This window comes from Pinus tabuliformis, chromosome J, assembly GCF_031772625.1.
Source record: "Pinus tabuliformis cultivar Carrire ecotype Pingquan chromosome J, CPIR1, whole genome shotgun sequence".
Classification (NCBI taxonomy): Eukaryota; Viridiplantae; Streptophyta; class Pinopsida; order Pinales; family Pinaceae; genus Pinus; species Pinus tabuliformis.
The window spans coordinates 550,357,885-550,371,506 of record NC_142295.1 but is presented as its reverse complement, the minus strand read 5'-3'; the positions used below and the strand labels follow the sequence as shown (position 1 = coordinate 550,371,506).

At 38.3% G+C, this 13,622-nt stretch overlaps 1 pseudogene; it reads left to right on the top strand.

Annotated features, from left to right (window-relative positions):
* Positions 1-2,332: 2,332 nt before the first annotated feature.
* Positions 2,333-2,893, top strand: LOC149228189 (fatty acid elongase 3-like pseudogene; annotated as a pseudogene).
* Positions 2,894-13,622: the final 10,729 nt, after the last annotated feature.

Below are 13,622 nucleotides of genomic sequence, written 5' to 3'. Positions count from 1 at the left end.
ATCTTCTCAGTTGAGCCTGAGGGGATCAAGAAAGCCTCCAAGGAGCGCAACAACAAGATCAACTGCCATGAGATGAAACCACAACTTCCCTTGAGAGACTTTCGCTACAAACTTGCTGAATTTATTCTGCTCCTTGCCCCATAATGCTTTCATAACCATCAAGATTGCCTCCGTTGGAATTTCTCGAGCATTCGTCTTCTTTAGTGCCTTGACACTCAAATACTTGGGCATAGCCACCACTTCCCTCCTCACAGCTTGACATTTCATGCCTGCTATCTTTATCGGGAAAAAATCGAGTGAACACTGCCAATTCTGAGTCCTCTATTGCGTTCTTCCTTCGCCTCAATCCTTGAAAACTCTGCCTCTCCCCATATGTCCACCTACTTCCCTGTGCTTCTATGAGCACTTCAATTGCCTTCCCCTTAGTGATCAAATTTGAACACGTCAGATCCCTTCAAAGGGCCTCTCGCAAGTCGCAGAAGTAGGAAGAAAATTTTACTATTCAAAAAAAAAAAAAAATTGAATTGCCATTTAAAAAAAAATTAGAATAATATTATAAAAAAATTTAAGAAGGGCTATTATGTTGTCATCCTATCCATTTCTTTTTTAAATTTCATTTTTTCTAAAATCTAGATTTTGGGAATTCCAATTTCCAAACTGTCAGTGTAGCCTCAATCACAAATTACAATGGTTGAACTTGTGAATTTCCTTTCTCAACTGATGTTAAATCCCATTTCAGAAACAACAGTTTCCAAATTCGGAGTTGCTCCCATTTCAAAAACAACAATTTCCTTTTGAATTGCTTTTTCTAATTGTAACTTGTGCATATGATGCAAGTTAGCGGTTGTGCTTGCAGGCTTCCCCTAAAGCAAGGTTTGACGACGATTGGAGAGGAGCATAGATTCATCATTCAGCAGACGCCTGTTCAACAAGGTTTAAGCACGATTTATGCTTGGAGAGGAGCGCATTCAACAGACTTCATAAGTTCATAACATACTGGATTTCACAGAATTTCACATTATGCTCCAATATATACATCTGGGTCCTGTTGTTTATGCGATGTGAAGGAGAAAGACTGAATACAAATAGATCTGTAAGTTACTCATTCTGCTTTGATATCTATATTTTTCACTTATCATGATCTGTGTAGAAAGAGTTGGTGTTTTTCAGACGAATTTATAGATTCTTCTTAATAGCCGAGAGTTCTTTTCTAGGGTTCTTGCCTGATTTGAAGTATTTAAATTGTGTTTGGACTCTTTCCACGCGATTTTCCTTTCCCTACTTCAATACCCACATTTCAAATTTTTCTTTTTGCTATGATCCATGGCAGAAAATAGCATACAAAAGAGCGGGACCATTTTCCCTGCAATTACTTCAATACCAACATAGGGAACCTTTGTCTTTTCATATTTTGGTAATTAAATGATGAATTTCATATTATGGATTTTGAAATTATTTAAAAAAATTAGATTGTCCATGGAAATAGATTTGATTTTTTTGGCTCTTTTTCCATACTTGCTTTGATGGTTCAGGCCTGAAACTTCTAATTTTATAATCTAGCTGACTTAAACCTAAATGTATACAGAGAGACACAGTACACTAACTGCTTTCTGTTAATAATATTTTCTCCAACTAAACTCTTTTGGTTGTTTTAGGGCATTCCAAGATTTGGCCTTTCTGTGTATGCTTTTAATCTTTTTCTGCCCAGACTTCATGGCTCTTGCTGGTCTGCTGTTGTCCTGCATTTTCATAACAAAATATGCATGCATTAGAGAGTGACATGTAGTGAATTTCACGGCTGACACCGCAGAGGCTTGGTATTCAAAACTGCTAGCTATACCCTTGTTGAATCCTTCACAACATATGCTAGGCAATGCACATTCCTACGCTCTGAATCCTCAAAAATAACATGCTCCCGCTTTCCTTGGCCATCTCTTTCCGGGGCAGTTAATATGGACATTGTTTTCCTCTAGCCTTCCCCACCCCAACGGTGGTCAATGTGGGACTCGTAATCTGGATCAGGGATAGTTTTTTATTTGATACATCATCAGTGACAATACAGATAGAGGTCGACTAGTTGTGAATCACACATGTCTGCTCTGCCATGATATTATAGAAAGAAGCTTATGTTCTGTGCCTCATTTTCAAATATGTAGTTGGCACGTTTCTCTCTTTGATTTTCTAGGGATCCCCATTTCAATACCCCATAACAACCCTGCCTGGATTGATGGACATTCAAATCCCTAATCAAATGCATGAAGTTAATGTTAGATCATGGGAATTAAAGCTTATTCTTATCCTCTGGTAAAATGCATGAAGTTAATGTTAGATCATGGGAATTAAAGCTTATTCTTCTCCTCTGGTAAAATTGGATCTGAGATATTGGGTAGCAGAGCATCCCATAATTGCCCATTTCAGATGGGATCACAATGCTTGGGGATCATCATGGCTGTTCTTGCTGGCCTCTGTTTCTGCATATATCTTCTCTGTTTTCTTCCTCAAATTGGTTCTTCTCATATTTAAGAAGAAGTCCTTGCCCTTGGGCCCAATCCTTGCAATTTATAATTTGGCACTTCTGGTGATTCGAGTCGCCATTTTTGTGGGCTGCTTGGTGGCAACTGCTGTGGAAATAAAGGAGACGAGGTGGATATGGAGGAAATCCATGAGTTCTGCAGAGTGGGTGTTCTGTTTTCCTCTAGGTACTCGTTCTGCTGGGCGAGTATTCTTCTGGTCATATCTCTTCTATCTCACCAAATACTGTGAATTCATAAATACTTTTATCAGAATTCTGAGTGATGAGCCCGTTGGTTTTGTTCACATTTTTGACCACTTGATTAGGGTTTTTGTGTGCTTTTCCTGGCTGGAATTCTTGCAATCTCTTCAAGCACCTTAATGAAGGCAATTGTGTGCAGTTAGGAATTTTGGCATCCGGCCTATCGACCAAATCTGGCAGCCATGTTTCAATTGGTTGAGTCCTTCATAATGGTTGCAGGGTCTGTTTGGATGTTGAGATTGCATTTCACGAGGGAGGGATGCAATGGCATGGCCTCCTGGATTTTCAATGCCTGTGCATATTCTCTTCTCTTTTTAGTTCTCTGGAATTCAAATCTCAAACAACATTTCAAAGCTCCTACTAAGTTCAATCAATCAGTTCAACAAAGCAAAGCAAAGCAAAACAAAATTAAATTGAAATACTGAACACCTGAGGGAATGAATAAGACTGAACTCTATCATTTGAGGAATTCAGGGAAGCATTTGCACACATTGAAATATACCATTCATTTAGGTACTTCAGATATCAAAAAACGTTGGTAATTGTAGGGTATTTTTTAATGGGGAAAATACCAAAAACCAAATAAACAAACACACAGAGACAATGCTCTGTTTCTTTTGCTCCAAGATCTTTTGTGCACACAGAAGACTTAAAAGAAATTTCACTGAGAGACAGAGTATTTCACTACCATTAAAGCATTCTATTCATTAAAACCTGATGCAAAGATTTACCACTGTAAAATCCCTTTTTATATTCACTGGTGTGAAAAACAACTTACTGCTGTAATAAAAAGATTTACATAAGTTTACTGCTGTGAAAAGAAATTTACACAGAGTTACAAAAATCGCTCCACCATTTCCTTTCTGCACTGCTGTGCAAAACCACACATGGTTTTTGCTATTCCAAAAATTACATCACCTGGTTCTTCTCATTTTACACACTGCTGTGTGATTTTCTTTTACTGCTCCATCATTCTTTTTCACTGCTGTGAAGAATAATTTTTGTTCCTCCCGTGTGCAATACATAACATTTTTTTTTAAAAGTCAAAACAAAAAACATTAAACTTATTACATACGATTTCCTATTTAATACATGCCGTATATAAATATATATAAAAACATATATTATAACATGCCCATGCTCATATTAAAAGAGCCTCACCAAAATCTTGTACCAATCATTAAATTCTTTTACCTACGGCGGTCAACCATAAACCTTTTACTCCACGCAAAACATTGAATTGATGTGGGTTCGTATGCAGCTCCAGGTGATCAACGGCGGAGAACACGGGAGCAAATCCAACGGTGGAGAACAATATCGGAAGACCAACAAGTGCTGAAAGTTAACCTCCGAGATTCTTACGTTGCGTTACGTCAGGGGTCAACCACGCGTCAGCTCCATATTTTCTCGGAGCTCCTTCCCGGATTATTCCTTCGTCGGCAAATAGCTCCGAGAAAATCCGGTGAACGGTTTCTGGCTTGGTTCACGGTTTTTCTTGGTCTGCGTTGAAATTAGATTTCAACACTCCCCTTTAATTTCAACAGCTGGGCATTCAGTCATACCCAGACACTTTCTCAAAAATTCAAAGCTCTTCTGATCCAGCGGCTTTGTCAAGATGTCCGCAACCTGTTCTTGAGTCCTGCAATGTTCCAAGACAATTTCTCCATTGTTCACCAATTCTCTGATGTAGTGAAACCTTGTATCAATGTGTTTCGTTCTCTTATGAAACACTGAATTCTTTGACAAAGCAATAGCTGAGCTATTGTCACAAAAAATCACTGTCGCTTTTGCCTGCTCTTGGCCTAAGCTTCTCAACATTCTTCTCATCCACACTGCTTGACATGCTGCTGCTGTAGCTGCCACATATTCAGCCTCTGCTGTAGACAATGCTACAATGGACTGCTTCTTAGAAGCCCATGAAATGACTCCTGAACCCATATGAAAAACATAACCGGAAGTGCTCTTCCGATCATCTACACTTCCAGCCCAATCGCTATCTGTGTATCCAACCAAATCTGAATGTTCTGAGGCATGATATAAAATTCCAAACATTTTGGTACCTTTGACATACCTCAAAATTCTCTTTGCTGCCTGCCAATGTGCCTCCTTCGGCCTCTTCATGAACCTGGAAATTAAACTAACAGCATACATTAAATCAGGCCTAGTAGCTGTTAAGTACATGAGGCTGCCTACAATACTCTTGTACAAACTAGGATCAAAATCCTTGCTGCTGTCCTCTCTGCTGAGCTTTAATCCCATCACTGTGGGAGTGATTGCTGCCTTGCATTCTTCCATCTTAAATCTGCTCAAAATTTGATTTACATATCTTGCTTGAGATATAAAAATTCCTTTTTCATTTTGATCTACTTCTATGCCTAAGAAGTATCTCAAGAAACCCATGTCAGTCATTTCAAATTCATCCTTCATGACTGATTTAAAATTTTTAATGAGCTGATCATCATTACCTGTGAAAATAACATCATCAACATATAAGACCACAATCAAAATCTTACCATCCTTTTCTTTGATGTAGACTGTGGGTTCTCCTTCACATTTGTCAAATTCATTATCCAATAGATATGAATCTATCCTGCTGTACCATGCTCTTGGCGCTTGCTTCAGCCCATAAAGAGCTTTCTTCAATTTGCACACTTTGTGCTCTTCACCTTTCTTCTCATATCCAAGAGGTTGTTCCACATAGACCTCTTCCATTAACACTCCATTTAGGAATGCTGACTTCACGTCCATTTGGTAGACTTTCCATTTGTTTTGTGCTGCCATGGACAGCACTGCTCTCACGGTTTCCATTCTTGCAACCGGGGCGAAAGTCTCCTCATAATCTCTCCCATACTGCTGCTTGTAGCCTTTGACAACCAGCCTTGCCTTGTGCCTTTCAATCTTGCCTTCAGCATTGCTCTTGGTCTTGTAGACCCATTTCACACCAATGACTTCTTTGCCTTCTGGTAACTCAACCAAATCCCATGTTTTGTTTCTCTCTATGGCATTCATCTCCTCATCCATAGCTTCTATCCATTTCCTATCTTTAATTGCTTCTTCAAAATGAATAGGATCATCAACATGACAATACAAGGCAAATAAGGAATTCATTCCTTCTTCATAAATTTCACTTAGATTTCTAAACTTCTTACCTCGTTCACTTGGTGTGCAAGTGCTTGAAGATGCACTTGAATTTCCTCCTTGTGGTGTGCTTGGAGAAGCACTCTCATTGATCCTCAATGGTGTACCTTGCTGTCCTTGTGTTGGCGCTGTTGTTTGGGGATTCATTTCAGCCACCTCCTCTTCATCTTCATCATGAGACAAACAGTTCTTGACATTGACTGTTTTCTCTATGCTTCCATCCCAAGCTTCCTCTTCTATGAATTGAACATCCCTGCTGACAAAGAACTTCTTGGTAGATGGAATGTACAGCCTGTAGGCTTTGGATTCATCACTGTATCCAATGAAGATGCATTTCTCCCCTTTGCTATCCAACTTCCTCCTTAGCTGATCTGGAATGTGTGCATAGGCCACACACCCAAAAACTCTCATGTGGGTGACTCCTTGCTTTCTCCCACTCCATGCCTCTTCTGGCACTTTGTTCATGACTGCTTTTGTAGGACACCTGTTCAATATATAAACTGCACAATGTACAGCTTCAGCCCAATACTCATTTGGCAAATGCTTTGCCTTCAACATGCTCCTTGCCATCTCCATGATGGTTCTGTTCTTCCTTTCAGCAACTCCATTTTGCTGTGGAGTGTACCTTGCTGTAAACTGTTTATGTATTCCATTTTCTCTACAAAATCTTAGGAATTCCTTGGAGATATATTCACCTCCTCTATCAGTTCTCAAAACTTTAATGTGCAGCCCGCTTTGGTTTTCAACAAATGCTTTGAAGTTTTGGAATTTCTCAAAGACTTCACTTTTGTTCTTGAGGAAATATATCCAAGTCTTTCTTGTAAAATCATCAATGAATGTCAAGAAATATAGGCTGCCTGCTAATGATGGAGCTTGCATTGGTCCACACAAATTTGAGTGGATAATCTCTAAGGGTGTCTTTGCCCTTATACTCTTCCCTGATGGAAAACTTTCTCTATGTTGTTTTCCCAAAATGCAGCCTTCACATAGGCTGTCCGGTTTCTCTATCAATGGTAATCCTCTTACCATTCCTTTCCTACTCAACAAGTTTAGACCTCCAAAATTGAGATGACCAAATCTCAAGTGCCACAACCAATTTTCATCCTTTGGCACGCTTTGGAAGGCCTCTTGGGTGACTGCTGCCATTTCCCTTTTGTTCTTCATGTCTGCCCTGATCCGGAGAGGGAACATCCTGTTCCTTGTCATCTTCACTTCAGCAATGCATCTTTTGCTGGGTGGTATATCCATGATGGTGCACACATCATTTTTAAAGAAAACATTGTACCCCTTATGGACAAGCTGTCCAATACTCAAGAGATTACATCTCATTCCGGGGACATAGTATACATCTGCTATGGTTTTCCTTTCTCCTTGCTTTGAAAGTATTTTTATTTCTCCTTTTCCCATAACAGACACTTTACTATCAGTTCCTAGTGTGACCTCTGATTTCACATTTTTATCTAGGGCAGAAAAGAAGGCAATGTTTCCGGTCATATGGTTGCTGCAACCTGAGTCTAAAAACCATATGTCCTCACTATGTGTTTCAGCCATGTTACAAGCTAGCAGGACATTGTCTTGACTGCTGTTTTCTCTTGTAACATTTGCATTTTGTCTACTGTTCATATCATGTTGTTTCTTTCTACAATCACTTGCATAATGTCCATACTTTTTGCAATAATAGCATTGAACATTAGATTTATCATACCTTTGTCCTTGAGCATGATGTTGTCCTCCTTGTTGGCTGCTGCCTTGGCCTTGGTTCTGATTTGGATTGTTGCCTCTTCCTTGTGCATTTGATGAGCTGTTCCTTCCACCTCTGTTCTGGCTTCTGCCTCTTCCTCTTCGGTTTCCTCTGCCTTGACCTCTGCCTCTTCCAAAGGACATCTGGGTCTTGAAGGCTTGCTCAAGAGATGAGTTTTCATTCCTACTCAACCTCTGCTCATGTGTTATCAGTGATGCATGCAGCTCATCAACTGAATAGCTTGAGAGATCCTTTGTCTCTTCAATGGTGGTGACTATGGCATCAAACCTTGAGGGCAAGACCCTCAATATTTTCTCCACAATTCTTCTATCTTCAATGGTTTCTCCATGAGTTCTCATTTGTGTGATTACACCAATCACATGAGTGAAGAATGAGTCAATGTTATCTGACTCCTTCATGCACAGATTCTCAAAGTCCTTTCTCAGCAATTGTAGTTTTGCTGTCTTCACTCTCTCCATGCCTTGATAGGCTGTCTTGAGGGTTTGCCATGCTTCATTGGCTGTCTTAGCTGCTGCTAACCTTGGAAACATACTCTGGTCTACTGCTAGATACAACAACACACGGGCTTTTGAATCTTTCTTCCTATTGTTCTTCAGCAGATCCTTCTCTCCTTGAGTTAATGCATTGAACTCAGTTTCATCTGCTGGTTCTTCAAAGCCTTCTTCAACTATTTCCCATAAATCTTGGGAAGCAAGCAGAGCTGTCATAGTTATTGACCAGTAGTCATAGTTCTTCCCATTAAACTGTGGGAGCTGGGTGTTAAACAAACCCATACCAGTGCTTGTGCTGGCCATTCCTTGACTGTGTATTTAAAACACTGACTGTCTCTTCAATAACAAACAAGATAGCTATGAAGAATACCTGAATCCTTTGTTGTCTGAGTCTTCTGTCTGCCTGAGAAGTTTTGCTGCAGCAACAACCTTCTCCCTTCAGCTTCTTTGTCTCCTTCAAAGAGCCTAAGCCTGCTCTGATACCACTGTTGGGTATTTTTTAATGGGGAAAATACCAAAAACCAAATAAACAAACACACAGAGACAATGCTCTGTTTCTTTTGCTCCAAGATCTTTTGTGCACACAGAAGACTTAAAAGAAATTTCACTGAGAGACAGAGTATTTCACTACCATTAAAGCATTCTATTCATTAAAACCTGATGCAAAGATTTACCACTGTAAAATCCCTTTTTATATTCACTGGTGTGAAAAACAACTTACTGCTGTAATAAAAAGATTTACATAAGTTTACTGCTGTGAAAAGAAATTTACACAGAGTTACAAAAATCGCTCCACCATTTCCTTTCTGCACTGCTGTGCAAAACCACACATGGTTTTTGCTATTCCAAAAATTACATCACCTGGTTCTTCTCATTTTACACACTGCTGTGTGATTTTCTTTTACTGCTCCATCATTCTTTTTCACTGCTGTGAAGAATAATTTTTGTTCCTCCCGTGTGCAATACATAACATTTTTTTTTAAAAGTCAAAACAAAAAACATTAAACTTATTACATACGATTTCCTATTTAATACATGCCGTATATAAATATATATAAAAACATATATTATAACATGCCCATGCTCATATTAAAAGAGCCTCACCAAAATCTTGTACCAATCATTAAATTCTTTTACCTACGGCGGTCAACCATAAACCTTTTACTCCACGCAAAACATTGAATTGATGTGGGTTCGTATGCAGCTCCAGGTGATCAACGGCGGAGAACACGGGAGCAAATCCAACGGTGGAGAACAATATCGGAAGACCAACAAGTGCTGAAAGTTAACCTCCGAGATTCTTACGTTGCGTTACGTCAGGGGTCAACCACGCGTCAGCTCCATATTTTCTCGGAGCTCCTTCCCGGATTATTCCTTCGTCGGCAAATAGCTCCGAGAAAATCCGGTGAACGGTTTCTGGCTTGGTTCACGGTTTTTTCTTGGTCTGCGTTGAAATTAGATTTCAACGTAATATGGTTTCTATTTTGCCACCATGTCCCTCAGCAAGGAGACATTGTATAATACAGTTTTATTATCTTCTTGCTTGGCCTTCTGCAATAATTTTGAACAATTTTGTTGCACACTACAGGAGATTTTGGTCATTTGATGCTTAACTCAGTTTTCCCCTTTGTGTTTGTCAAAGGTGTTTTGATGTTTTTTAATGATGTAACCTCTTTCACATTAGTTTAAGAATATGCAATTCAAACATCAAGACAAAAATTAAATTTAATGCCTTAATAGCATGAATGAATCAAATAGTAATAAGAATAAATTAAATTCCACTATCTCACAAATACAGTTTATAGTTGGATTGAATCAAACAGTAATAAGAATAAATTAAATTCCACTATCTCACCAACACAGTTTACAGTTCAATTGAGCTCTCATCATTAGAAACACCATCCAAATCAAAATCCTAACCAAAGCACCTTCAACTAATCCCTTGTTAGGCCTAAGTCATTAAATCCCAACTATTTAATATCCAATGAATAAAAAATTAACTAAATATATGAGTAGCATAAGTCATAATGTCCCAACAACCTAAATTATAAAAGGAAAGAAGTCCTCAAATTCCTCCCTAGTAAAGTTCACTCCCACTGCTACAAATTAAAGCATCAAATTCATGAGGCAGTATATTGCCAGAGTTCAACATCCCCATAGTTTCATCAACTGTTAATGCAGTTGATAGTACAAGAACGGAAAATCTTGTTGTTGCAGCATCAGAATGCACACCTTTGATTATCTCCTGAATTATTTCCAACATACGGAGAGATACATTGCCACTGTAATCATAGCAGGCCACAGCTATAACAAAAAGTTTCTTCTTATTTGTCAGTGTAGGATATTTGTTTGAGACAATCATGTTATTTGCTGGAGGCCTTGGCTTAGGTTCAGTTTCTTCAATGTTAAAAGAGAGCGAAGCCTTTTTCAGTTTATCCAAAATAAGTTCTGGGTAGCCCTTTGGTGCCAGAAGTTTGTCAACTTCTATAAAATTATCTTTGGTGCCAGAAGTTTGTCAACTTCCATAGAATTATCCAGAGAGCCATTGACAGAATATTTCTCGCCATAAAGCCGAAGAGACATGTCCTTCAAGGAATCACCCATCGATTCCTCCCCATAGTAGTATCCATTACAGTGATAGTCTGCCACTGAGGATGCCTCATCCTGCATACAGTTACCCGAGACAAATATTTTCTGCCACTGAGGATGCCTCATCCTGCATACAGTTACCCGACAAAAATACTTTCTGCAATGTTCAGGCCATGAGAAAAGGTGAATGTTTCTCAACCCATTACAGCGGCATTCATTCCATAGGTTTTTGTTTCCTACTTGCTATGGCCTTCTGATCATGGGTTCGACTAATAGTCCATTGTTCAAAGTCTGCAAAATTTTCAGAAACAGAGAATTTTTTAGAGCTTTGCTTTTTTGGCCACATGCTTAAACATCAGATTTGAAACTCATAATATTGGTGAAAACTGAAACTAATTCTTTTTTGGATATTCTTACACCAACATTTCTTTTTTGGATATTCTTACACCAACATAAATGTTATGAACACAGTTGGCATGTCACTTGTCAGTTACGAGTATGAACTGTATGATAAATACTGGACTTGCGGCTGTGTTGGAAGAGGTTATTGTTCTTGATAAACTGAGTAATATCTTGCAAATTGCAACATTATAAAGACATCCGCAACCAATAGTGTGTTATCTTGGAACTCACAAAGTTAGTTTCAACCAAACAATTACTGATTCACCATATGTAAAAAAAAAAAAAAAAAAAAATAATTTACGGTTGTCAATTGAATTGCATTTTTTTTAGCTCTTCATTATAAAAACGGCCACCTGAATGTGCACCCTTACGGATAAAATTAAGCCATGCCCTTCAAATTTGATCACTGCTTCCCCTTCGCATCGCTCCACCCATTACAATACTGGCGACTCCAACCTCGCACAGGGGCTCATGGCCTCGGTCTCATGGCGTTCCAGATTTAGGTACATCGTGGCACCTTTGGCAAGCTCTCGAGCGTTCTCCACTGCCTGTATCTCGACGCTTTTGCTCCCACGGGTGTACATATATCCTTCACCCACTACCTTTGCACCTTGAGCTATCACGCATACGAAGTTGGGGTGTGGAGCTGTTAAGCCTCCTGAACTGTCTGCAATTTTCGAAAATGAAAAATTATGCACAAGTCTCTAAACCTTATAAGACACAAAGGCAATTTCCATGATCTTCGCACGATCGACAACGACAGTTTCTCCAAGTACTCAGATCCACACAAACAGGTGATCACAATGTCCATCGATCTCGAATGTTTTACCGCTCATCAACACATTCACATCCGACCTATTGAATTCAGACCATCACCGGAAATAAGTCGAGATTCACCGGTCACAACAACCACAATATTAAAAAAAAACTCTTTACGAACATTGATCCTCTATGCCCAACGTCCAAGACCTCGCTCTTTGCTGAGACTTCCCTTCTCGGTTTCCAGATCTGCATAGATGCTACACCCAACGTCCAAGACCTCGCTCTTTGCTGAGAATTCCCTTCTAGGTTTCCAGATCTACAAGGACACTATATTTATCAGGCCATAAACCGTTGGCTACAGAGGCGTCCCTTTAGAGCCAAGCCAACATGTGGGTATGATACTAAATGAAGAAAATTAATCCGGAGAGCATTAACTATTTACTTAAAGGAATAATAAATATTATCATAGTAATAATAATAACACATACACATAATTGGCAAAATATTTTTTTTTATGGGAAAACCACCTTAATGAAATTTAATTAAGCTTGACCAAAACCCTAGCCAACTTTACTAATTGAGCCTTTACTGTTCACATCTCTAGCTTGCATTACAATGGGGTATTGCTAGCTTTTTGTAGGCTACATTACATCAGATACCATAGGCATAAAACTATGGGTATATAATACCTTGTGCCCAAAAACCACTACTTTTGGACTTGATCAATTATGACTCTATCTCTTAGTCAAATTTACCTAACAACTAGAAAATATAAATATTAAGCATTTTTCTAAAAATTTAGTTAAAATTGCAAAAACTCACTGAAATAAGACAAAATTAATGCACTTTGGCACTAGATAAGGTAAGAACTAAAGCGGGTAGGTTAGACTCCAAGTAATATACACAATACACTTACATGCAACTTGCCAATCAATGTCAGAATGCACTACAAAGAAGAATGATCTAACCTCATCACAACACCAGGATGTAATTTCATCTAGAGCAAAGTAGTAGTGGCATGGAATCAATTTTTTTTTTATTTTTTAATTTTTTTTGGTATTTTAAAATAATGTAATACATAGTAATATTTATAATTATTAATATTTTTTTTTGCTATAAATCAATTTAAATACGGATCTAATATGAGTTGAAATAAATTTTTAGATTTTTAATTTTTTAATTTTTAATTTTAAAAAATATAAACAAAATTTAATCACTAACCAACAACATTATACCTAATACATAATATTGGACTGCCAAGAAAAAGTTTGAATCTGAATTGTTTTATTTCCACAATTTCATAACTTTCCACCAATTGAGTTGTGCCTTGGACCAGATCCATTATCTGTTGCATGCCATAGTCAAAGGCCATTGCAGTCATCATTGCCACCAGAAGGCATACGCTCACCACAACTTTGGCCATGGCCATTTTCAATCAATCGCGTGTAACAAATATGTTGGCGACAATACTAACATTGATTGCTACTAACTTTGCTAGCATGAACTATTTCACAACATGGGGTAACCCTCGACATAGTCCTTATATATAACTAACTGTATATCTGTCGCTATTTCACAGCGAGAGATAACCCTCATCATAGTATTTCCAGGGAAAAGGATGAAGGTTGTTTTTTTTTTACAACTTATTTTACATATATATATATATATAGAACTGTGTATCCATTCCTATTTCACAACACATGAT